This window comes from Crinia signifera, chromosome 2 (assembly GCF_055691185.1).
Source record: "Crinia signifera chromosome 2, ASM5569118v1, whole genome shotgun sequence".
Classification (NCBI taxonomy): Eukaryota; Metazoa; Chordata; class Amphibia; order Anura; family Myobatrachidae; genus Crinia; species Crinia signifera.
Window position 1 is genome coordinate 248,244,141 of NC_139218.1, and position 24,989 is coordinate 248,269,129.

The 24,989-nt window shown below is 46.9% G+C and overlaps 1 long non-coding RNA gene across 1 annotated transcript; it reads left to right on the forward strand.

Moving 5' to 3' along the window:
- Positions 1–8,240: 8,240 nt before the first annotated feature.
- On the forward strand, positions 8,241–10,425 carry LOC146059021 (uncharacterized). Its single transcript, XR_014470100.1, has 4 exons — positions 8,241–8,415; positions 8,514–8,579; positions 9,587–9,699; positions 9,988–10,425. It is a non-coding gene; the product is annotated as an uncharacterized LOC146059021 (long non-coding RNA).
- The last annotated feature ends 14,564 nt before the right edge of the window (positions 10,426–24,989 follow it).

The following is a 24,989-nucleotide window of genomic DNA, read 5'->3' on the forward strand; positions in this document are numbered from 1 at the left end:
ACTGATTAAATTTTGACTAAATAGTCAAAATTGAATGCCAAATGCTAAATCTCACCGTGTGTACACACCATTACTGTGTGAACCAGCACAAAGTGTTTGTGTGGTATTGAAAAGCATGTTTTTAGAAAATAGGGTGGCCTCCTGGTCATCCCCCTACCTGACCCTTTCCATGAGTGAGAAAATGCTCTATTCCTGGGCTTCCCTGGTAATGTATGATTGCCATCACCGGGAAGCTAGGTAATTGATAAGAAAGGTGTTTCACTACCTATCATACAATACCAGGGAAGTCCAGGAACAGGCCATTTCCCCCTTATGGAGGGGTCAGATAGGCAAGTATGACAAACAAAATAACTCATCCAAATACTCTCTCTGCACATGTTACATTAGCCACACCTGGTTTTGTCACAATTGATTTGTGCAAATTTCCATTGAGTACAGGGGGGCACTTGTGCACCCCTTTGGCATTTGTGCTGATCACCACAACCCAGCTACAGAGGAATAAGACAGCTATCGGGCACTAAGACCCTGAATTTTGCTGGAGCCTGACCACATCTGCATAGCATTGCCTGCTTCTTGAACAGCAGGAAACCCCATCCAGCAGCCTGGTACACACTCCCAAATCAAAGGTCAGGAACCCATGCAGCCAGGAAAACAACAGTGCCAATCAGCACCTGCACTTTCCACAAAATAAGAATGACAGTTTCCTCACTCTTGCACAAGAGTCCTGGAGTGGCAGGGGGGATCAGCTGCTTGATATTCCCGTTAAATTAACATGAGTGCTTGTACAATGAAATATCGCTTAGCAATGCATGCCAGCAAATGGAATGCGATGAAATGCGATTTTTAATTGTACAAGCACCCTGATGGGTGCTTACAATGTTAAATGCACCCCCATGGTCAACGCCACCCCCACTATCAACGGCAACCCGAAGCGTGGCAAGCGCTGCGAGGGGCGGTGGTACACGTCCTCCGACCTTTTCATACCCCCACTATCCACGTCGGCGCGGAGTTGATTTCAGATAGACACTGGGCCCGAAGCATGGCGAGCACAGCAAGCCCCGCGAGAGGACACGGAATATGAGCCCGAAGCGTGGCGAGGGGACGTGGAATTCATGTAAAGTAACCCGTGTCCCCTTAATAGGCTCGTTTGCGTTCCACCTACGGACAGGTGTTTATTTTACCTGTTATTGGAGAACTGAATGGTGCATTGAGGATCAAGCACAATATACACATATTAGAGGTATGTAAAAGTATGAAAAAAAAAAAAAACTTTTACTATTTTGAATAAACAAAATTAAAGCCATATATTACATGTAATTTCACTAGATACTTAATGATGCTCCTAATGAAGGCGTGAAAGAACACCCATTGATAAAGATTTTTGGGATATGTTGCAGGTAACTGTTGATTAATATACTTAAAGATGATACAATTAAATAAATGGGCCTAACACTAAAGGTTACAATATATATCTTTTTTATTAGTGAAATTACAATCATTGGAAAATTGATGTGCTAAACAAAAGTACACAGTAGAATATCATTACTGGTTCAAAGGATTGACTGAGGTATGACATTTTCCCCTTCATATTATTTGCTAAAATATCCATCTTTATATGGTCCCTGAATATGATCCACAAGTTTAGGAACCTCTTTTTCATCTCTTATGAAAATAAGACAATCCATCATATATATATATATATATATATATATATATATATATATATATATATATATATAAATATAAAAAAGACTAAAACCCCCAACTCTTCCATCTGTTCTGTTTCTTCATAAAATCTATAAGAAAAATGTAAATTAGTATTACTATATCTTTCCTCTTTTTGTAAGTTAAATGAATATATTTTGACTTTCTGTAGATTTGTGTAACGCACCCCTGATGAAGTCTCATGTGGAGACGAAACGCGTCGGGCTTATGTGTGCATCAACTGTATAAGAAAAATTCTCTGACAAGAAAATCGTAAATAATTTTGTTTTAATGCCTATTTTTTAAATAAATGTTTTATATTTGAAAATCTTGTCTATGGGTATATAAAAAAACTTTGAAAAACTGGGAAAGATAAGTACATACTATTGAAAGATAGGGAGCTTTATAACACTTTTGTGGAGATATATATATATATATATATATATATATATATATATATTCACAGCTTCCCTCGACGGCCGTTTCAGTGCTATATAGCACCTTCATCAAGAGGGGTGCTATATAGCACCGAAACGGCCGTCGAGGAAGACGTGATTCTGATGCTGTGATGTAATGTATAGCCTGTTGGGTGTCATCTATCATTTTGGCATAAGGATGCATTATCTTTTTAAAGATTAAATGAATTGAAAATCAAATGAATTGTTTGGACTGGTGCTGGTGTGTCAGACAGCCCCCAAAAATGGTCGACAGGCCAGACCATTTCTAAACACCATGTTGCCACCAGCCTGCTGCTGTCAATCAAACAATCTTTGACACTTTGCACACTTTGTCTGCTGTGCATGGGCAGAAGTCCGAAAACAGACTGATTTTCGGAATTCTGCAATCTCAACTGAATTGAGCCCTACTGTAAGTCCATGGGTGACATTCTATGGGATGAGATTTGTGTTTTTTGGCGAATATTAGTAAAAAAAATGGCGACATCGCATTTTTCCTTAAAATCGCATATTTAATAGGATGCGCTAAGGGACGGATATCGCATATTATGTGCGATAACTCATGCGGACCAAAAGTGTGTGAAAAATTTGCATTTTTATCGCATCCAGATGTTTTCGTACAGAAAAGTATACAAATCGCTTATCTAATGGGATGCATTTTTGCAAATCGCACTTTTAAGGTGTCTAATAATCACACTTTTTTCAGACCAGGTTCTGTTGGTGTTAGGTTAACCCTTGGTGCTCCAGGAAAAACAAAACCAAAGAACAAACTGATGCAGGGGAATGCGGGGTGTTTTATTAAAAAACCGAAGAACACAGGAACTGATGCAGAAAACAAGAACAAACTTTATGAAACAAAATACGAAGTGGCTGGATAGCAGAATAAATACAGAGGTACCGGGTACAGATGCAGGCGGTCCAGTAGTTGGCTGAGGCTTAGGCACAAGACATGAGACACAGGACACGAGGCACGAGGCACAGGCTGTAGGAAGCTGAGGCACAATACACGAGGCACAGGACACAAGGCAACGGCTGTAGGAGGCTGAGGCACAAGACATGAGGCACGGGACACGAGGCAACGGCTGTAGAAGGCTGAGGCACAAGACACGAGGCACGGGACACGAGGCAACGGCTGTAGAAGGCTGAGGCACAATACACGAGGCACAGGATACGAGGCAACGGCTGTAGAAGGCTGAGGCACAATACACAAGGCACAGGATACAAGGCACAGGACACAAGGTAATGGCTGTAAAAGGCTGAGGCTGAGGCACAATACACGAGGCACAGGATACAAGGCAGATAGGGAAACACTCCTTTCCACAACAGGAACATAGAACAATGACCAGCCCTGAGTGCTGGTCTGGGGAGGACTAAATAGACTGCTCACAGGTGTCCAATTGAGCAGATTGCCTCCAATCATCAGGCACCTGATACCTCAGAGTCTGGAGACAGAGAGATAAGTCCACAGGTGCCTGATGCCCCTAGTGGTGATATACATGGAAAGAGAAACAGACATAACATAATGCCCCCCAGAAGAAGGCGGATTCCAGACGCCTTAAGAGTCATCTTTTCCTCCTGTTCTTCTTGTTTCTCTTAGTACCCGACGGGGCAGCCTTACAGAGCCCAGCGGCCTGGAGGGAGTCTTTTAGAATGTCCCAAACCTCCGGTGGACCGAACCTTTTGGTAATTGCTTCAGTGAAGGCAGTCAAATCGTGCAATGCTGGATCTTTAGACTCCACCAAAAAATTCGCCCATGCCAGTGCCTCCCCTCTAAACCTCATCAGCATATGGCCAATCAATTACTCCATATTTGTACCTTCCCGAGGCTGGCAGAAAAAGGCACTAAGCGTGGAAATATTCCCATCAAAAAAGATAGTTCCGGGAATATACCCCGTGTCATCGAAGACTATGCCTGGGGTTGTGGTACTGGTGTCCCCTTCTCGAACCCCTGGCACATCAGGCGGAACCCCTTGGATCTCTGGCACGTCAGGCGGAACCCCTCGGATCTCTGGCACGTCAGGCGGAACCCCTCGGATCTCTGGCACGTCAGGCGGAACCCCTCGGACCTCTGGCGCGTCAGGCGGAACCTCTCGGACCTCTGGCACGTCAGGCGGAACCTCTCGGACCTCTGGCACGTCAGGCGGAACCTCTCGGACCTCTGGCACGTCAGGCAGAACCTCTCGGACCTCTGGCACGTCAGGCGGACCCTCACGGACCTCTGGCACGTCCGGCGGACCCTCACGGACATCTGGCACATCGGGTGGACCCTCACGGACATCTGGCACATCGGGTGGACCCTCACGGACATCTGGCACATAGGGTGGACCCTCACGGACCTCTGGCACATCGGGTGGACCCTCACGGACCTCTGGCACATCGGGTGGACCCTCACGGACCTCTGGCACATCGGGTGGACCCTCACGGACCTCTGGCACATCGGGTGGAAATGCTCTAAAAGAAAAAACATTGCAACTGACGGCCGACACGGCGGCCCTCAATTTATGCCCAACGGAATCAGCAGGAGCGGACTCAAGACCGGGGGGCGCAGGAGTCACAGAGGCAACAGGCCCGAAGGCCAGGGCAGTAGCGTTCTCAGGCCCGGAGGCCAGGGCAGTAGCGTCCTCAGGCCCGGAGGCCAGGGCAGTAGCGTCCTCAGGCCCGGAGGCCAGGGCAGTAGCGTCCTCAGGCCCGGAGGCCAGGGCAGTAGCGTCCTCAGGCCCGGAGGCCAGGGCAGTAGCGTCCTCAGGCCCGGAGGCCAGGGCAGTAGCGTCCTCAGGCCCGGAGGCCAGGGCAGTAGCGTCCTCAGGCCCGGAGGCCAGGGCAGTAGCGTCCTCAGGCCCGGAGGCCAGGGCAGTAGCGTCCTCAGGCCCGGAGGCCAGGGCAGTAGCGTCCTCAGGCCCGGAGGCCAGGGCAGTAGCGTCCTCTGACCCGGAGGCCAGGGCAATAGCGTCCTCTGACCCGGAGGCCAGGGCAATAGCGTCCTCTGACCCGGAGGCCAGGGCAATAGCGTCCTCTGACCCGGAGGCCAGGGCAAGAGCGTCCTCTGACCCGGAGGCCAGGGCAATAGCGACCCCCTCCTGGGGCTAGACAGACGGAACCCCCTCCTGGGGCTAGACAGACGGAACCCCCTCCTGGGGCTAGACAGACGGAACCCCCTCCTGGGGCTAGACAGACGGGCTCCTTGGCGGGGACCGGATCATCGGGCTCCTTGGCGGGGACCGGATCATCGGGCTCCTTGGCAGGGACATCGGACCCTCTGGCGGAGACCGGGACATCGGACCCTCTGGCGGAGACCGGGACATCGGACCCTCTGGCGGAGACCGGGACATCGGACCCTCTGGCGGAGACCGGGACATCGGACCCTCTGGCGGAGACCGGGACATCGGACCCTCTGGCGGAGACCGGGACATCGGACCCTCTTGCGGAGACCGGGACATCGGACCCTCTGGCGGAGACCGGGACATCGGACCCTCTGGCGGAGACCGGGACATCGGACTTTGGCCTCCCCCCAAGAAATTCCTCAGACTGTAAAGACTCTGGCTGGGCAGCTCTGGGTAGAGACTCTGGCTGGGCAGCTCTGGGTAGAGACTCTGGCTGGGCAGCTCTGGGTAGAGACTCTGGCTGGGCAGCTCTGGGTAGAGACTCTGGCTGGGCAGCTCTGGGTAGAGACTCTGGCTGGGCAGCTCTGGGTAGAGACTCTGGCTGGGACTTGGCCAGAAGTTCCCCAATTTTAGGCCTGCGATTGGGACAGGAGTTCAAGAAGTGTTCAGGGCTGGCACAATATAAACACAAAAAGTTATTCCTGCGAAAGGCACGTTCTGTAACCGATAGCGGAGCACGAGGACCACCAGTTAGTGTATGGACTATATTAGTAGCCACATCGACAGATGGTAAATGAGTATCTTGAGGACAGGAATAAATGGTAGGCCCCTCTTGCGGTATGGAGGATTGTTTAGCTGTCACATGTCCAGGAATACCAGAAGCAGAATAAACTTGTAGCAATGCAGACATTTTCTTCAGAAAGTCAGGAAAAAAGACACAGACTTGAGCCAATTGAATACGCAATAAAATGATGTCTGCATGCAAAGGGTTAATTGCAGTTTTTTCACAGGAGTCATCAGCAACCCTGCAAACACCTGGGAGCTCTGCACACAAGGTTTTAATTAGAGAATCCAGACTGACATGATCCTTAGTATTCTCTTGTCTGTTTTGGCTGGTCATTATGTTAGGTTAACCCTTGGTGCTCCAGGAAAAACAAAACCAACGAACAAACTGATGCAGGGGAATGCGGGGTGTTTTATTAAAAAACCGAAGAACACAGGAACTGATGCAGAAAACAAGAACAAACTTTATGAAACAAAATACGAAGTGGCTGGATAGCAGAATAAATACAGAGGTACCGGGTACAGATGCAGGCGGTCCAGTAGTTGGCTGAGGCTTAGGCACGAGACACAAGACATGAGACACAGGACACGAGGCACGAGGCACAGGCTGTAGGAAGCTGAGGCACAATACACGAGGCACAGGACACAAGGCAACGGCTGTAGGAGGCTGAGGCACAAGACATGAGGCACGGGACACGAGGCAACGGCTGTAGAAGGCTGAGGCACAAGACACGAGGCACGGGACACGAGGCAACGGCTGTAGAAGGCTGAGGCACAATACACGAGGCACAGGATACGAGGCAACGGCTGTAGAAGGCTGAGGCTGAGGCACAATACACAAGGCACAGGATACAAGGCACAGGACACAAGGTAATGGCTGTAAAAGGCTGAGGCTGAGGCACAATACACGAGGCACAGGATACAAGGCAGATAGGGAAACACTCCTTTCCACAACAGGAACATAGAACAATGACCAGCCCTGAGTGCTGGTCTGGGGAGGACTAAATAGACCGCTCACAGGTGTCCAATTGAGCAGATTGCCTCCAATCATCAGGCACCTGATACCTCAGAGTCTGGAGACAGAGAGATAAGTCCACAGGTGCCTGATGCCCCTAGTGGTGATATACATGGAAAGAGAAACAGACATAACAGTTGGGCGATTTGGCCCAGAACTCACTATGGTCAAGTGCACAAATGGTAAATTTCAGCACAGGTGCCCTCAATTTCACTCAGAAACACCCCTACATATACCCCAACATCATTAAGGACACCTGTGAGGGTTTGAGACATGGAGATTTTGCAGAGTGGTTTGGAGTTGCTTATTTGTGATGCGCAGGAGGGAGGAAGCTGCACACCAGATCCAGGTAGCCCCCCGACTACTGCGTACCCCACGTATGTATCGTGCTCGGCTGTACCTGGACTCCCTCTCGGATCAACAGGTTGTGGGGATTTTTAGGCTGAACCGCAATAACCTGTTGGACTTATATGAGCAGGTGAGAGATAATTTGGACCCTTTCGGGGGAGGCAACTATGCAGTGTCTGGGCTGCAGAAATTAATGTGTACCCTCTACTATTTGGCCACAGGCTCCACTCAGTCTGTGACCTCATGGTCCTAGGGGGTATCACAGCCCACTTTCTCTAAGCATTTTACTCAAGTGTTACTTGCTTTAAAGAAGTTGTGGCGGACATACATCAGATTCCCACGTTCTGAGTTGGAGTGGCAGTGACAAGTGTTGTCGCAGGCTTTCCTGGGAACTGCCATGACGCCTATATTCTGAGACACTCCGGCCTCTGGAACCGATTTACCCGACAATAAATGCCATAGGGCTGGCTACTTGGTAAGTACATTTTTACAGATTACCCTCTCTGTCCTTATTTGTACCTGCTCCAATGTGTTCGTTTCCAGTTTCACAAGCATATTGCTGTTGTCCCAGTGTCTCCTGTTTGCACAATGCACATACCTTACCATATAAGGCAATAACTTCCTATCTGTGTTTTAGGTGACTCAGGATATGGGTGTGTTTCCTGGCTCATGACGCCTTTGCGCTCCCCAGAGGGCCCTGCACAGCACCGGTATAATGAAGCCCATATTGCAACCCGCAATGTGGTGGAGCATACATTTGGCGTATTGAAAAGTAGATTCCGGTGTTTGGACCGGTCATCGGGTACGCTGCTTTACCATCCTGCAAAAGTAGTGATGATCGTCCAGGCTTGCTGCATGTTACACAACATAGCCCTGTCCCAACCTGCCTATGTGGAGGAGGTACATGCAGCAGTCGTGCAGGAAGCCCAACCTACCACACCTCGGGTAGTGAGGGGTACGCAGAGGGGGAATCTGGTGCGTACACAAATCATCAGGCGTTACTTTTCTGGTAAGCACATGTGCCCTGTATTCCAACATGTACCTTTGCTGTAAGTGTACTCATAAACAAATTATTTAGCAATACCATCTGTTTCCACCCACATTTAGCCTAATACACAGAGCCCAACAGATGTAGCTGGTGGTGCTGACCTATCCCTTGCTGTAATCAACCTTGTAAGTACATTTGTAACATGTATGAATTAAGTTTGCTCTAAAACATGGCTCACCTGGTGTTGTGGAACTACACGTGCCAGCATGCCCTGACACACAATAACCATTACACTCCAAACAATGAGTGCCAGAGCTTGCTGGAATATGTAGTTCCACAACCTTTGACGGGCTAGAAGTTACCCAACACTACTTTTCAGCAATCCCATTGTCATATACCATTACACTATGTCATATTTCACACAACAATTGCTTTAAAAATAATACACAGACAAAATGGTATGCGTTTAGACATTTTTACTGCAGTATAGTATGTCATAAACAACCTGCATTTTTGTCACTCAAACATTCAAACTGTCGGGGGATATAACAAGATGTGTTGCATATTCAATGCAAATTAAAAATGAATAAAAAATATGACCTATTTTCTCCCACCATCAGGCCACCCTAAACCACTTCTTGAAGCTGCACCCAGGCCACCCCGGGTCCTAATACTCCGACGGGGTGGGGAAGTGGGGGAGCCACTTACTGGGGTGCTAGATACACTACGCAGTGTAGATGCTGCTGCACCTATGACATCTGCTGAATTTGTGCCTGCATACCTATTAAGGCATTGGTCTGCGCTGTGCATGATTGGCTAAGTGCAGCTATACTTTGCGCAAAGCTGCCAATATGGCTATTCTGTTCCCTTACAGCAGAAGTAAGATCTGCAAAACGGGTGTCAATGCTATTAGCAATGCTCACATGAGTACCTACACCAACCCGTACACTCCTTGAAATTTTTCTTAATTGAAGAAAAGTGTGACGCATGTACCCCTGGATTTTCCCTATTTGCAGGCTTATGGGAGGCCATAAATTTAATTTGTTTCTCCTTGAAATTTACCAAGGAGTTAGCTACTTGTGCAGCAGAAGCTGCTGTATGGGGTGTGTTTGTGGGTGGGGGCGGGTTGGGTTGGGAGTCACCCCACTTGGGGGAAGATCACTCTGTGATGACGTCTGTATTTCCTCCTCAGCCGCAAAGGTCTCCACGGGTACGAGAATTATGTCCATTTCGTCCAACATCATCATAGAGGATTCTGTTGGTTGTGTTCCTAGTTGTACAGTACCTGTGGATACAGATGAAGAGGTAAGTACTGATGCATATATAGGCCAGTCTCTCTTCAGTACTGTTTTTGAAAGGGCTTGAGATGCTGAACGCACATACCTAGGGGTATTATGTACTTACACATGTACCCCGATACTGCATGTAACATTGACATTAATAATAAGTGAGATGGCTAGGACAGATTACATTCATTTCCGTTGCAATGTAGCAGCAGGAGATGAATGTAGTGTGAGATATTGTTGATGTGACATGGGTTTGTGTACTGTATGTGTAATGGCCTGTTTTTTGTTCATTTACCTGCTTCCACAGATTCTGCTCCAACGGTCCTTCTTTTCTTTGATGCGTGAGCACTTCGGGACGGACAATCTGTGAAAGGAAAGATGGGCAGCCATTATGTACCTTGCAATGGATAAGCATTTATGGCAAAAATGCATTGAAATGACATTACTGGACAATACTTCCTTTGGTTAAGGACTACATTATTTAGTCCCCACATTATTTGACATATGTTTTTCACCTGAATTTTTAGTTAGATTATTATTAAACTATTGGACACATTACAACTGGTGGATAATCTGTGGTATGTAGGCATGGCAGCTAAACCACCAGTACACCAATGTTTTTTGGCCCACATACATGTTAAGCTGCTAGAAAGAATGTTAAAGTGTTGATCAATATCAGCAGTTGTGGAACTACAAGGCCCAGCATTATGACCAATTTGAAAGTAGGAGCAGGCAATTTTTTGTGCTTGACCTTGCTGGGCTATGTAGTTCCACAGCAGTACTTTATTTAGCATAACAATACAAGTGAACATTACAGTTTGAAAACATTGCCATGTATGTTTAAGGTTGCATGTGGTCACACTTACCAGCTCTGGATGGCGTTGGCGGCCTATCGGTATCCGCGACGTGCATGCCAGGCAGGACCTCAGGGGGTATGATTCTTTTGAGCTTGACCTCGTAGGACGTGTAGCAGACAGTGGTGGGGCTTCCTCCGCCAGTCTTGGTGGCCTCCTCCAACTCCATGGCCATTTTACTTTTGAGCTGTCTCTTGATGTCGTTGAAACTCTTCTTGACATTTCTGACCAGGCGCTTGTGCTGACTTACAGTGTTCTCCGCCTGGGTGACGTCCTTCCGCATAGCCCTTTTCCACTGTGCAGTGCTCTTGTGGTGACTTTTCCCCAGTAACCGGTCAAACACGGGTATGATAGCCCGGACAAGCGCAGCATTTTCCTCGTAGGAGAATCTGACCTTTCGGCCACTTTTTGTGCAGCCAGCTTCTACCTCCTCCTCCTCCTCATTTTCTACTCCAGCCATGTACCCCTCCTCCTCCATGCCAGTGTCTTCCTCCTCCTTACCTCCATCTTCCTCCACCTCTGACATGTGGCCCTCCTGCAGCTGCTCTGGGTTATGGAATAGGTCCTGGGTATAGGATGGGGATGCCAGCGGATCCTCCACCTCCTCCTGCTGGGGCTGGTCCACCAGGGCCTGGTCTGGGGCTGGCCTTGCTGTTGCCTTGCTGCCTGCCACACTGCTGCCACTCCCTGTAATGGAGGACGACCTCAGCAGTCCTCTGCTGCCTCTCCCACTTGGCTGGCTGCTGCCACTGCTCTCTCTGCCACTGCTCCCTCTGCCACTGCTCCCTCTGCCACTGCTCCCTCTGCCACTGCTCACTTTGCCACTGCTCACTTTGCCACTCCTCACTCTGCCACCAACTCCTCTTCCTCTGCTCACACTGCCACTGCTCCTCTCCATGCTCCTTACTTCCTATCAAAGAGTGAAATGGCGCCAGTGCCCCTTTATATAGGGGGTGTGATGCATAATGGAGGGGACAGAGGTGGGCCAATAGGTTAGGGGGTTCTAAGTCATGCGGAGACAGTTTTGTAAATCGCACTCCGGTTGGTCCAAAACTCGCACATGACCGGCGGAAGAAATCGCACTTTTTTGTGTCATAAATTCGCACCACTTCGCCGCAAATCGCACCACTTCACACTTTTCAGCCTCCATATCACATTCCATTAAATATACGATTTATTACCAAAAAAGTGCGAATAGCTGCGATGTGGTGCAACATTAAAAAATGCGCATTTATCTCATCCCATAGAATGTCACCCCATATGTTCATAGAATGGCACTATTATAAAAAAACAGCCACTGTGAAATGTTATAAATAACTGATTCACTCACTCACTCAATCAGTCAATCAATCAAACACAATTCGCTTTGGGGGGAAATCTCTAATGTACAAATTGACTTCAATGGTCTGCAGAGCTTAAGGTGCCCAAATAGTGCTGTATTACACGATGCCACAAAGTCATAGACACAGAACGTAGATGGGCTAAATAGAAGGCAATACAAGTTTATATAGAGTCATTATTTTTTAATGACTTTATAGGACTTTTATTTGAATCTTTAATGTGGATTAAAAAATCCATATTCCATTTATTTGTTTATTCGTCTTCATCTATATAGTGTCTCCAAATGACATAGTGCTTTCACAAAGAATGCTTTTAATCATTCATATTAGTCCCTGCTTGAGTGGAGCTTACAGACTAAATTTATTACCATATCAATATAAATTAAATAGTTTTCTATACTGTGGAATAAAAAAAGATTAGCAATTGTAAGAAAGATACAGCGTTCACCTCTTTGCTGCAGACACAAAAAGGTTTTCTGCTAGGAGAATTCATGTCGTGGCTCAGCAATGGCTGAATATTACAGCATGGGTGGCACCAAACCTAGGGCCTAATTCAGCATGGATCACTAATTAGAGAAAAAGCAGATGCCTGCAATCGAAAAGTCACCACCCACAAAGAAAGAATAAACGCCTTTTCCAAATTTGCGTATGCATCACAAATAGCTATGCATTCACAGATCCGTTTGCAAAAACTGAAACATCTGAGAATTTTGTCCATCTACACCAGTCAAAGGCTTACACTAATCGTGGTTTCGCTGTCAGTGACCCACCCAAAAAATGCCTAGGCACACCTGAGTTTTCACAAACACACCCAAAAAAGTCATGTTTTTGCTCCTAAACACTGGCTTCCTGTCAGGGAAACTACTGTATGTCTGTTAAGCAATTGCTATGCATACAGATATTTATTCGCAATATGTATATTCGCACACGCAGTTGTCCACTAATCAGCCAGACTGCGAGTTAACAATATTGGTAAAAATCCCCCTCCAGTCCCCCCCCCCCCCCCCCCCCCACAGTGCAGTTTCCCCAATAGCAGCATGGCTCCCTTGTTTAGGCAGGTATGTGGCATTGTACTGGTCCCTAAAGGTGAATACGCACTATGGTCCTTATTCAGATCTGATCGCAGTACAAATTTCTTCTCAAAATTGGCAAAACCATGTGCACTGCAGGTGGGGCAGATGTAACTTGTACATGGAGAGTTAGATTTGTGTGAGTTATTTTGTTTCTGTGCAGGGTAAATACTGGCTGCATTATTTTTACACTGCAATATAGAGTTCAATTTTTGAACACACCCCACCCAAATTTAACTCTCTACCCCACATCTGCCCCACCTTCAGTGCACATGGTTTTGCCCATTTTGAGAACAAATTTGTACTGCGATCAGATCTGAATAAGGGCCTATGTGTTTTTTCCCAGTGTGTATTTCGAACGATGTAATGACAATTGCTGGCCGATACATTGCGCAGTGCAGCGATTTTCATGGGGTATGAAGTACATTCCATAATAGGAGACTTTGGAAAGTGGTTCAGCAGGCGGTGGCTCACTGCTTTTCGTCTCCCCATAGACACTAGGAAACTTAGAGCACAAAGTAGCTTATAACAGTAAAAGTGAGCTACTTTGAACTCAAAATCACCTAGTGTGTATGGTCCCTAAGAGTGCTGGTGAGGAAATACTGCAGTGTAAGCAATTTTAACCAGACAGGTATGCACTTCAGCATAGAGGAGTGCTGGTATGCAGAGACTGCTCAAGGTAAGCAGCTTAAATCAAACAGATAAATATGTGGACATTTAATAATATGCACCCTAACTTTCAGGGGCTGGCTGGCAACTTTTAGCCTGGGGGGCAACACAAGCAAGTGGCCCACCACCATCGCCATCGTTTCACCACCCTAACCTCTCCCCTCTAGTATGCAGCAATTATTAAACAATCATTCCCCCACACACACCTGAAATGGGAACAGCGCACGCCGAAGGCGCACTGCAAAATTTTACACTGTAATGCCCATTCCACATAAAGCCAACACCGTAATGCCCATTAAACATAATGCCACACACCGTAATGCCAATTAAACATATATTTGCCTGCTTTAACCCATGGAGTGCCACAGGGTCAGCCCATATTTTAGAAGTATATATATATATATATATATATATAGTTGGAAGGGCACTCAGGGACTAGATGCTGGTGAACGTAGGACAATTTTATTGCCCGGTAGTCTACGTTTCGGGGTCTCCCCTGTCGTCAGGACAAAACAATAATGTGTGCCACACATTATTGTTTTGTCCTGACGACGGGGGAGACCCCGAAACGTAGACTACCAGGCAATAAAATTGTCCTACGTTCACCAGCATCTAGTCCCTGAGTGCCCTTCTTTCTCCAACTGTGTCTTTACGGGCTGCGAGGCCCCTAGTGTGGCACCAGGGCAAACTACCTCTCTGGACTCATCATAAGTCCTGGGTGCCGGTCTTTCTCCTGGATATATATATATATATATATATGGTGAGCTGGGAGCCATGAAAGGCTGGGTCGCCCCACATCTCCCTGCTTACCACCTTCCAAGGGGGGGAGCTTGTCACCCTGGCTGCAGCACATGACGGGATGAAAGAGCGCTGATGTGCTGCTGCCCGGGCGCTAGTGGATGTGTGGCCACTTACATCCGTGGCTTCTAGAGCAGGCATCCGCTCCACATTCTGCACTCCCTCGCACCAGGGCCAGTGCAGTGGGGCCCGGCCTAATATATATATATATATAGAAAGGCAGGATCGTGGCACACTCCGGTCTTGTAAATAAGGCAAGGTACACAAAAGTACTAAGCTTAGTACTTTTGTGTACCTTGCCTTATTTACAAGACCGGAGTGTGCCACGATCCTGCCTTTCTACATACCCACCTTGCGTGCAGCACCCCGGCAATTTGTCAACCCGGTTTTGCTTTCTGGAGTGCCTTCATCCCCATTTCTATATATATATATATATATATATATATATATATATATATTTTATAAAAAATAGGAGTCATTATACAGGACAGCAGCTGGAACACGGACATCAGTGGGGAAAAAGTCCTTTAGTCCTTAAGTGGGTGACAAGGAGAGGGTAAGGGTGACACAGTGAAGGTAAGTGTGACACAGAGATAATGGGTGACACAGAAAGGGTAAGGGTGACACAGAGAGGGTAAAAGTGATACAGAGAGGGCAAGGGTGACACAGAGAGGGTAAAAGTGACACAGAGAGGGTAAAAGTGACACAGAGAGGGCAAGGGTGACACAGAGAGGGCAAGGGTGACACAGAGAGGGCAATGGTGACACAGAGAGGGCAAGGGTGACACAGAGAGGGCAAGGGCGACACAGAGAGGGTAAAGTGACACAGAGAGTGTAAAAGTGACACAGAGAGGGCAAGGTTGACACAGAGAGGGCAAGGGTGAAACGAAGAGGGCAAGGTTGACACGGTGATAGTGGCTGCCACGGAATGGGAAAAGGAGGACAGACTTGACACAGAGAGGACAGGGTTGACACAGAGAGGACAGGGTTGACACAGAAGAGGACAGGGTTGACACAGAAGAGGACAGGGGTGACATAGAGGACAAGGTTGACACAGAAGAGGACGGGGGTGACACAGAAGAGGACAGGGGTGACACAGAAGAGGACAGGGTTGACACAGAAGAGGACAGGGGTGACACAGAAGAGGACAGGGGTGACACAGAGTGGACAGGGTTGACACAGAAGAGGACAGGGTTGACATAGAGTTCAAGGGTGACACAGAGTGGACAGGGTTGACACAGAGAGAACAGGGTTGACACAGAAAGGACAGGGTTGACACAGAAGAGGACAGGGGTGACACAGAGAGGATAGGGTTGACACAGAGAGGACAGAGTTGACACAGAAGAGGTCAGGGTTGACACAGAAGAGGACAGGGTTGACACAGAGAGGACAGGGTTGACACAGAAGAGGACAAGGGTGACACAGAGTGGACAGGGTTGACACAGAGAGGACAGGGTTGACACAGAAGAGGACAGGGTTGACACAGAAGAGGTCAGGGTTGACACAGAAGAGGACAGGGTTGACACAGAGAGGACAGGGTTGACACAGAAGAGGACAAGGGTGACACAGAGTGGACAGGGTTGACACAGAGAGGACAGGGTTGACACAGAAGAGGACAGGGTTGACATAGAGGACAAGGGTGACACAGAGTGGACAGGGTTGACGCAGAGAGGACAGGGTTGACACAGAAAGGACAGGGTTGACACAGAAAGGACAGGGTTGACACAGAGAGGACAGGGTTGACACAGAAGAGGACAGGGGTGACACAGAGAGGACAGGGTTGACACAGAGGACAGAGTTGACACAGAAGAGGACAGGGGTGACATAGAGGACAAGGGTGACACAGAGTGGACAGGGTTGACACAGAGAGGTCAGGGTTGACACAGAAGAGGACAGGGTTGACACAAAGAGGACAGGGTTGACACAGAAGAGGACAAGGGTGACACAGAGTGGACAGGGTTGACACAGAGAGGACAGGGTTGACACAGAGAGGACAGGGTTGACACAGAAGAGGACAGGGGTGACACAGAGAGGACAGGGTTGACACAGAGAGGACAGAGTTGACACAGAAGAGGACAGGGATGACATAGAGGACAAGGGTGACACAGAGTGGACAGGGTTGACACAGAGAGGACAGGGTTGACACAGAAGAGGACAGGGTTGACACAGAAGAGGACAGGGTTGACACAGAGAGGACAGGGTTGACACAGAAGAGGACAAGGGTGACACAGAGTGGACAGGGTTGACACAGAGAGGACAGGGTTGACACAGAAGAGGACAGGGGTGACACAGAAGAAGACAGGGGTGACATAGAGGACAAGGGTGACAGAGAGGACAGGGTTGACACAGAGAGGACAGGGTTGACACAGAAGAGGACAAGGGTGACACAGAGTGGACAGGGTTGACACAGAAGAGGACAGGGGTGACACAGAAGAAGACAGGGGTGACATAGAGGACAAGGGTGACAGAGAGGACAGGGTTGACACAGAGAGGACAGGGTTGACACAGAAGAAGACAGGGGTGACATAGAGGACAAGGGTGACACAGAGAGGACAGGGTTGACACAGAGAGGACAGGGTTGACACAGAGAGGACAGGGTTGACACAAAAGAAGACAGGGGTGACATAAAGGACAAGGGTGACACAGAGAGGACAGGGGTGACGCAGAGAGGACAGGGTTGACACAGAGAGGACAGGGTTGACACAGAGAGGACAGGGTTGACACAGAAGAGGACAGGGGTGACATAGAGTGGACAGGGTTGACACAGAGAGGACAGGGTTGACACAGAAGAAGACAGGGGTGACAGAGAGGACAAGGGTGACACAGAGAGGACAGGGGTGACGCAGAGAGGACAGGGTTGATACAGAGAGGACAGGGTTGACACAGAAGAGGACAAGGGTGACACAGAGTGGACAGGGTTGACACAGAGAGGACAGGGTTGACACAGAAGAGGACAGGGGTGACATAGAGTGGACAGGGTTGACACAGAGAGGACAGGGTTGACACAGAAGAAGACAGGGGTGACATAGAGGACAAGGGTGACACAGAGAGGACAGGGGTGACGCAGAGAGGACAGGGTTGATACAGAGAGGACAGGGTTGACACAGAAGAGGACAAGGGTGACACAGAGTGGACAGGGTTGACACAGAGAGGACAGGGTTGACACAGAAGAGGACAGGGTTGACACAGAAGAGGACAGGGTTGACACAGAGAGGACAGGGTTGACACAGAGAGGACAGGGTTGACACAGAAGAAGACAGGGGTGACACAGAAGAAGACAGGGGTGACATAGAGGACAAGGGTGACACAGAGAGGACAGGGTTGACACAGAGAGGACAGGGTTGACACAGAAGAAGACAGGGGTGACATAGAGGATAGGGTGACACAGAGAGGACAGGGTTGACACAGAGAGGACAGGGTTGACACAGAAGAAGACAGGAGTGACATAGAGGACAAGGGTGACACAGAGAGGACAGGGGTGACGCAGAGAAAAGAATGAAAGGAAGAGTAAAAGGGTGACAGGGAGTGAGAAAGGGTATAATAAAAGCATGTAGTTATTTACACAAGAGCTTCCAGCACTTCTGATAATACAACTTACAGGGACATGGAAGGCTATCCGATGTCCGGGGAGGGAGGGAGTAGCTGCAGCCCCCAGCCTGTCACTGTCTCCGTCTTCTTCTTCAGTCAGATGCAGATCACTGTGTCTGCCGTGACCCTGCGCCCCCTTGGAGATGGCTCCCCCCCCCGCTGCCACTAGGACTGCGAGTGCGGAACCATACTGCTCTGCTGGCCACGCTGTCATCCAGGCTCTGACAGACACTAGAGGTACAGCAGTACCTCTAGTGTCTGTCTCCTCCAAGGCGGCGGCCATTTTTGGAGGGGCCGTCGCCATACATGGAGGATGTGTGCGGCAGGACCCGGAGAGCGGAGACGGCTGCGGCAACAGGGCTGTGCAAGATGCACACAGCCGGCCCCGGCCCAGCCACTTCATACCGGCCCGGGGGGCATGTGGCACCCTGCCCCCCGGCCCAGCCCGCCCCTGCTAACTTTAGTGCTGTGTGCAACATTATGGGGCAGATTTAACAAGATTTAACAATATTTGTTACGAATGATAAATTGTGCTATCAGCAATAAGCCATGTCTAAAACATGACAGTTAGGAGCTCAGTAGTATCTGGGTACAATAATTTAAAAAATCGGCCCTTGGGAACCAGAGATATCCAGACTTTGGGAACCAGAGATATCTGACTTTAAAGCAGTGGTCCCCAGCCAAGCCTGTTAATTTCTCTTCCCAGTCAGATATTTCAGGTTCTGTCTGACTTAGGGGCAGATTTATTAAGCTTGGAGAAGAGATAAACTGGAGATAAAGCGGAGAAAAGGTAAAAGGAGATAAAGCACCAGCCAATCAACTCCCAACTGTCTTTTTCCAAACACAGCTGATTGGCTGGTGCTTTATCTCCTTTTACCTTTTCTCCGCTTTATCTCCAGTTTATCTCTTCTCCAAGATTAATAAATCTGCCCTAGAGTTTTTCTGAGGATATATTTAATTCCAAAATCTAAGAAATCTATTTCCGGGAACTGAAGATATCTGCAATCAAGTAAGCTGTCCTCCCACCAGAAAATTATGAATAATAAGCCCACTCCACTATACACCCCTCCTCTGCATACATAACTTCCAGGGTGGTAGATCATGTTTAATATCAGGGCACCTTCATTCAGCCCAATGCCCCCTTCTCCCACCCCATCTCCCACCATCTGTGCAGTAAAGGGGTAATTAGTGGCAATTACTGATCTGGGCCCTACATGCTGAGTGGTTGATATAATAACCCCTACCACCCGCGGGACATCAAAGCTTCCCCCACGCCAGGATGGAGGATCGGTAGGGGCCCCAATACATTGCTATGCCCAGGGGTTTACACTGCTGTTGACACCCCTGTATGTATATGTATGTATATATATATATATATATATATGTATGTGTGTGTATGTGTATATATATATATATATATATATATATATATATATATATATGTTTTTTTTATTATTATTATTATTTATATACATTTGGTCTATCTATAATACTTTAACTGACCCGGCATATACTGGGTCACCTAAGTGCCCATCTCCGAGCTTTGCTCCGCCCCTCTGGAAACCCCCTTCTGAAAATCCTGCGTTTGCCCCTGGAGCTGATTGGCAAGAGCACCATTTATTATTTGTAATAACAAGAATATCACTTGTTAAATCTGTCGCTATATATTTTTGTCCTTTTTCTAGTTCACTACCCACACCCAGCAGATCTTCTAATGAATAAGATTTCCATCTCAGTGCTGCTGTGTAATGTCTTGTTCCTTTTCTGCAGAGAATCTCAGTAAATAGAGGCTCTGGTGTATTTAGGATGTATTCTAATTTAATAAATAGGGTACTATTTGACATATGTGAATAGAACCAGTAGCGGATCCAGGAGGAGCAAACAGGGAGATTGCCCCCTGTAACACAAACCTCCTCCATCTATGTACTTTGGGCTACCTCCACCGTGCCTCATCTCTACAGGTCCAACCTCTCAGTGATGCTCCATAAATGAGGAGCCAGGGCAGGCTGAAACCTCTTCCCTAGGGAGGAAATGAGGCTTTGGGGAGGAGAGGAAGGCTGTGTTTTTGTTACAGGTAATTCCTCAGATCTCTAACGTAATAAGAGAGAGCTCAGATTAGAAATATTAAACGTGTATATTTTGACATTTAAGAAAAATTGTACTGCAGAAAGAATATGTATTGACACTAGTAAGCCCACTTGAAGCAAATGCTTCGAAACCTAGTCTGCTACCTTCTGTGTTTGTGCATGTGTGAGAAAGATATGTAGTTTCACTCTCTGCCAGCAAATGGCAGTGTTTTGGAGACTCACATACACTAGACATATATACTGTATAGATGATAATACATGAAAAGACTTACAAATATCAATGATTACTAATGCTACTAGCAATAAGAAAAATCAAAAATAGCTCATTATCCATTAAGGTTTAGAATTATAATCTAATATATAAATGTCTTTATATAAATCCAGTTTACAAGCGATGATCGTGAAATTTTTCATACAAGCTTATTAAAACACAGCCAAGGCAACTAAAAAAATTACAAATCGAAATTAATTACTGTTAATTTTTTATTATTAAAAATTACAATTAAAAAAAAATAATATATTTATATAAATATATATACAGTATATAGAAAGAAAAAGACTTTTGTTTGGGCTAGATAAGACAACAGCAGCTCTAATAAACCTCCCTGTTAGTGGAGGAAAAGACAGCAAATAGTATAAAGATAGAGCGTGCTTCAGATTTACCACCACCAATGTTACGTGAAACATTTACACAATAAAACGTTTTTATTAAAACATAAAATATATATAAATAGACTTATGTGTGTAGGTTTCAACATAACTTGGGAATGCCTGGAACATCAAACATCACTTACAATCTGGAAAAAAATACGGTGTGGGTAAGACACCCATAGCACGTGGGGGTCACGGGGGCCCATAAAGGGGTCTGGCCACTACACAAATTTGGTCAGGAAAGCAACATATGTCAAAGTTGCAGAGCCTAAAGAGGGTGTAAGTCACTGATTGGGTCCTGATTAGGTTCACAGCCACTAACACCCACAATCCAGACCGCGCTGTCTGGGGGGGGGGGGGGGGGGGGGCAAAAAGGGGTCCAGCACACTACACAAAGTGGGTCAGGGAAGCAACATATGGCAGAGTTGCATAACATAGAGGGGGTAGAGGACATTTATTGGGTCCATATTAGGTTAACAGCCACTACCACCTTCAATTCCGACACCGCGGGGAGCCCAGGGGCCAAAAAAGTGATTCGGCCACTACACAAAGTGGGTCAGGGATGCAAGAGATGTGTGAGTGATTAAGCTTAAAACAAAAGTAGGCTAAAGAGCAAGTAATGCTAATTGTACAACCAAACCCGAGCAATGCCGGGAAACTCAGCTAGTGGTATTTAAAAAGAAGAACAACTTTTCCTTAAATTATGATTAGATTTTTGCATTTTAACCTATTTTCCATTTCTAGTTAGAAATAATCAGCAAATAGAATAAAAAATGAAAAAAATACACATTTACATCAGAAGCTGTCAGGTTGGTTGTGAAATAAGTAAAACACAGTGCAGCCTCATCATTCGTGGCAGCTGTATTTCTAATTGTCAAATGCAGTTCTACCAAGATAGGATTTATACTTGAATTAGGACATTTTGTGGACAAAAAACCCTTCAAGCAAATACTATTTCTTTTGTACCATAAAAACAGTCCTAGTTTAAAGTAGAATAAAACATTTATTATTCTGTATAATTCTGCAAAGATAAATTTCATCTCTGCTTATTCTTTATAGATTTCAATAGATCGTTACCCCTACTGGCAAAATTCACTGAAATTCTTAGAAAATAACACTTGCTTAGTTTTAACAATGTGTACAGACTTGGAGACTATACTTATATTGTTGCAAGAAACTTATTCTCATACAGGAATAGAAATATACTGTACTACTATGATATTCTCTAAAAATTGGTTGATTGAAATTTTGGGATTGGTAGACCGTTTTATTTGGCCAGCGATACTTGTGGTAGTAAATTGTATACAAGTAACCAGGGGCATAACTAACACTTTGTGGGACCCATAGCAGAATCTTGGAATTTAATAGCATGCATAATTAATAAAATGAGCCTTAAATGTATAAACTATTAACTGTTGATATACTGCTCCTCCACAAGAGTCAAATGGGACACTCCTGCTAACATCTGCAACACAGTGGTTCTCCACCTGGACTATTGCTTGGGAAATAAGCGTTTCTCTTGGACTTACAAATCCGGGACTTTCCAGGACACCAGAGCTTCATGGTTCGTGAGGACTTGTGAGCATTGTAATGTGCATTGATCAATTTTTTATGGAAAAAACTTTTAAACATTGCTGGTGGTATTTACCTTTTTAGCATGTATTAGTCATTAAATCATAGATTAACCAATTTGGCTAATTTTATTAAACAGCGCTGCTCATCTTTCTTTTTTCTATTTTTGGTTTAGTGCAGGACTGACTATCCTGACTATTCCTCACCGAGTAGGAATAGACGGTACCTGGAAGTTCTCCTGATTAGCTGGTCCGGAATTGAATGGAATTGTATCCTTAGTGTGCAGATTTGATGTCCAAATGAAAGATAAAGGCTCAATTTAAAAGCAGGCTCAAACAGGCTACATCTTCATCAGGAGCAGAGGAAGATGTGGAGAGCACATTCTGCTCCTGATGAAGATGTGAGCACTTCCACGTTGAAACGCTTTGAGCCTGTGAGCCTGTTTGAGCCTGCTTTTAAATTGAGCCTTTATCTTTAATTTGGACATCAAATCTGCACACTAAGGATGCAGTTCCATTAAATTCCGGACCAGCTAATAAGGAGAACTTCCAGGTACTGTCTAGGTTCCGCACCACTAACCACGCCACCCCGCTGATCTAATATAGTGTGGCGAGCGCAGCGAGCCACTGAATCTGAAGCGCGGTGAGTGAACGCGGAATACATGTAACGTGATTCGCGATCCCTCACAGGGCTCGCTGCACTCGCCACACTTAGAGCTCAGTGGTTTGCTGTGCTCGCCACACTATATAAAATCAACGCCTCACTGAAGTGGATAGTGGGGGTATGAAAAGGTCGGAGGACACGTTCCACCACCGCTCGCCCCGCTTCGTATTATCAGGGCGCCCAAGATTTCCATCATACGACATAGTTTTGGTCGCATCGCATGCGATCCGATTGCATGCGATGCGATACGATTGGACCTGATTTTTAATTGTACAGGCACCCTGATAGGTGATTACTATGTTAAATCGCGGTACGCGTCCTCCGACCTTTTCATACCCCCACTATCCACGTTGGCGTGGAGTTGATCTTAGATAGTGTGGCGAGCGCAGCGAGCCACCGAGCCCATCAGGGTGCCTGTACAATTTAATATCACATGCCATTTATAATGGTAAGCGATGTGATGCAATAGTTTATTGCACAGTGCGGGTCTGTGTGCCCGGAAATCGGGTCCCATCGCATACCTTAATTAGTGGTATGCGATGCGATGGTCGCCCTGATAATACACAAGTACCTACATCAGTATAACATCAGCGCTGTTCTACTTTCTTTTTCCTTGTATTACATATATAATTGGGGAGTTACACATCCCCATCTGACCAGCTGCTAATTGATTGCGCCAAGGTCCATTCTTTACTTTTTTTCTATATACATATTGAGAGAAAGGGTGAAAGACAGAGAGTAAGAGATGGTGTCAGAGTGAGACATGGATCGAAAAACAGAGTGAGAGAGGCTGTCAGGGAGAGACATGGAATAATTGAAAGTGTCAGGAAGAGAAAAGGAGAGAGTGAGAGAGGGTGTCAAGGATAGAACGGGGGAGAGACAGAGAGAAAAAGAGAGAGAGGGATAGACAGTGTCAGGGAGAGAAAGGGAGAGAGAGAGTGAGAGAAGATATCAGGGAGAGAAAGGTGGAAAGACGGAGTGAGAGAGGATGTCACAGAGAGAAATGGAGAAAGACAGGGAGTGAAATATTGAGAAGAGTTACACAGTTCTCATTGCACATCTTATATGATCATACCTGTAAATGAGCTGTGGATCTCCTGCCACCTGCGCCAGGTTTCCTGCGCCTTAACACAAGTACCGGGTCTCCCGCTCCTCCTTAGCAATGTCATGTCTCCTGCGCGATCTCCCTGACATTGACAGAAGGAAGACACAAGCAAAAGGTCGACATAGAAAAAGTCAACATAGGAAAAGGTTCACGTTTTTTGGTGTCAATGTCAACACCTTAGCACGTGCACCCCCCAAAAAGTGTATTGCTTTGCTATCCCTGCTTTGGGCCAGGTGCATTGCAGCGTTTACTACACTTTACCATTCCAAATCGGAGTCCATGTGGATAGTAAAGCATAAAAAAAACACAAAAAATGAATAAAAAATTTAAAAACTCATATCGACATTTTCATGTGTCAGCGTTTACATGTTGATCTTTTGCTTTTGTCGACCTTTCCCAGGATCAAGATCAACAAGATCCCAGGATTTGGCCCTAAAATCCGAGCTTCCAATCAAGGGTTCTGGTATTGGCCTGCGCATACACAATCTAATGCTAGGCAGCATCACGCACCCGCTCAGACGCTGCCCAACTGCGCCTACCCCAGGCTGTATGGCTTTGCATACCGTGATGTGGTCAGAGGTAACACTGTGCAGTCCACCAGCCGGAATGCAGTTTAAATCCCGGCGGACGGGTTCCCAGCATTCAAAATCCCGACGCGAGAATCCCGAACGCCGAAATCCCGACACTTTCTCCCCCCGTGGGTGTCCACGACACCCTCGGAGAGAGAATAAATTAGCGTAGCGAGGCACCGGGCCCGCTGCGTGGCGAGGCACCGGGCCTGCTGCGTGGCGAGCGCAGCGAGCCCGCAAGTAGCGAGGCACCGGGCCCGCTGCGTGGCGAGCGCAGCGAGCCCGCAAGGGGGGGGCGATCCACGTCCCCGCCTTGTCGGGATTTCGGCATTCGGTATTTCGGC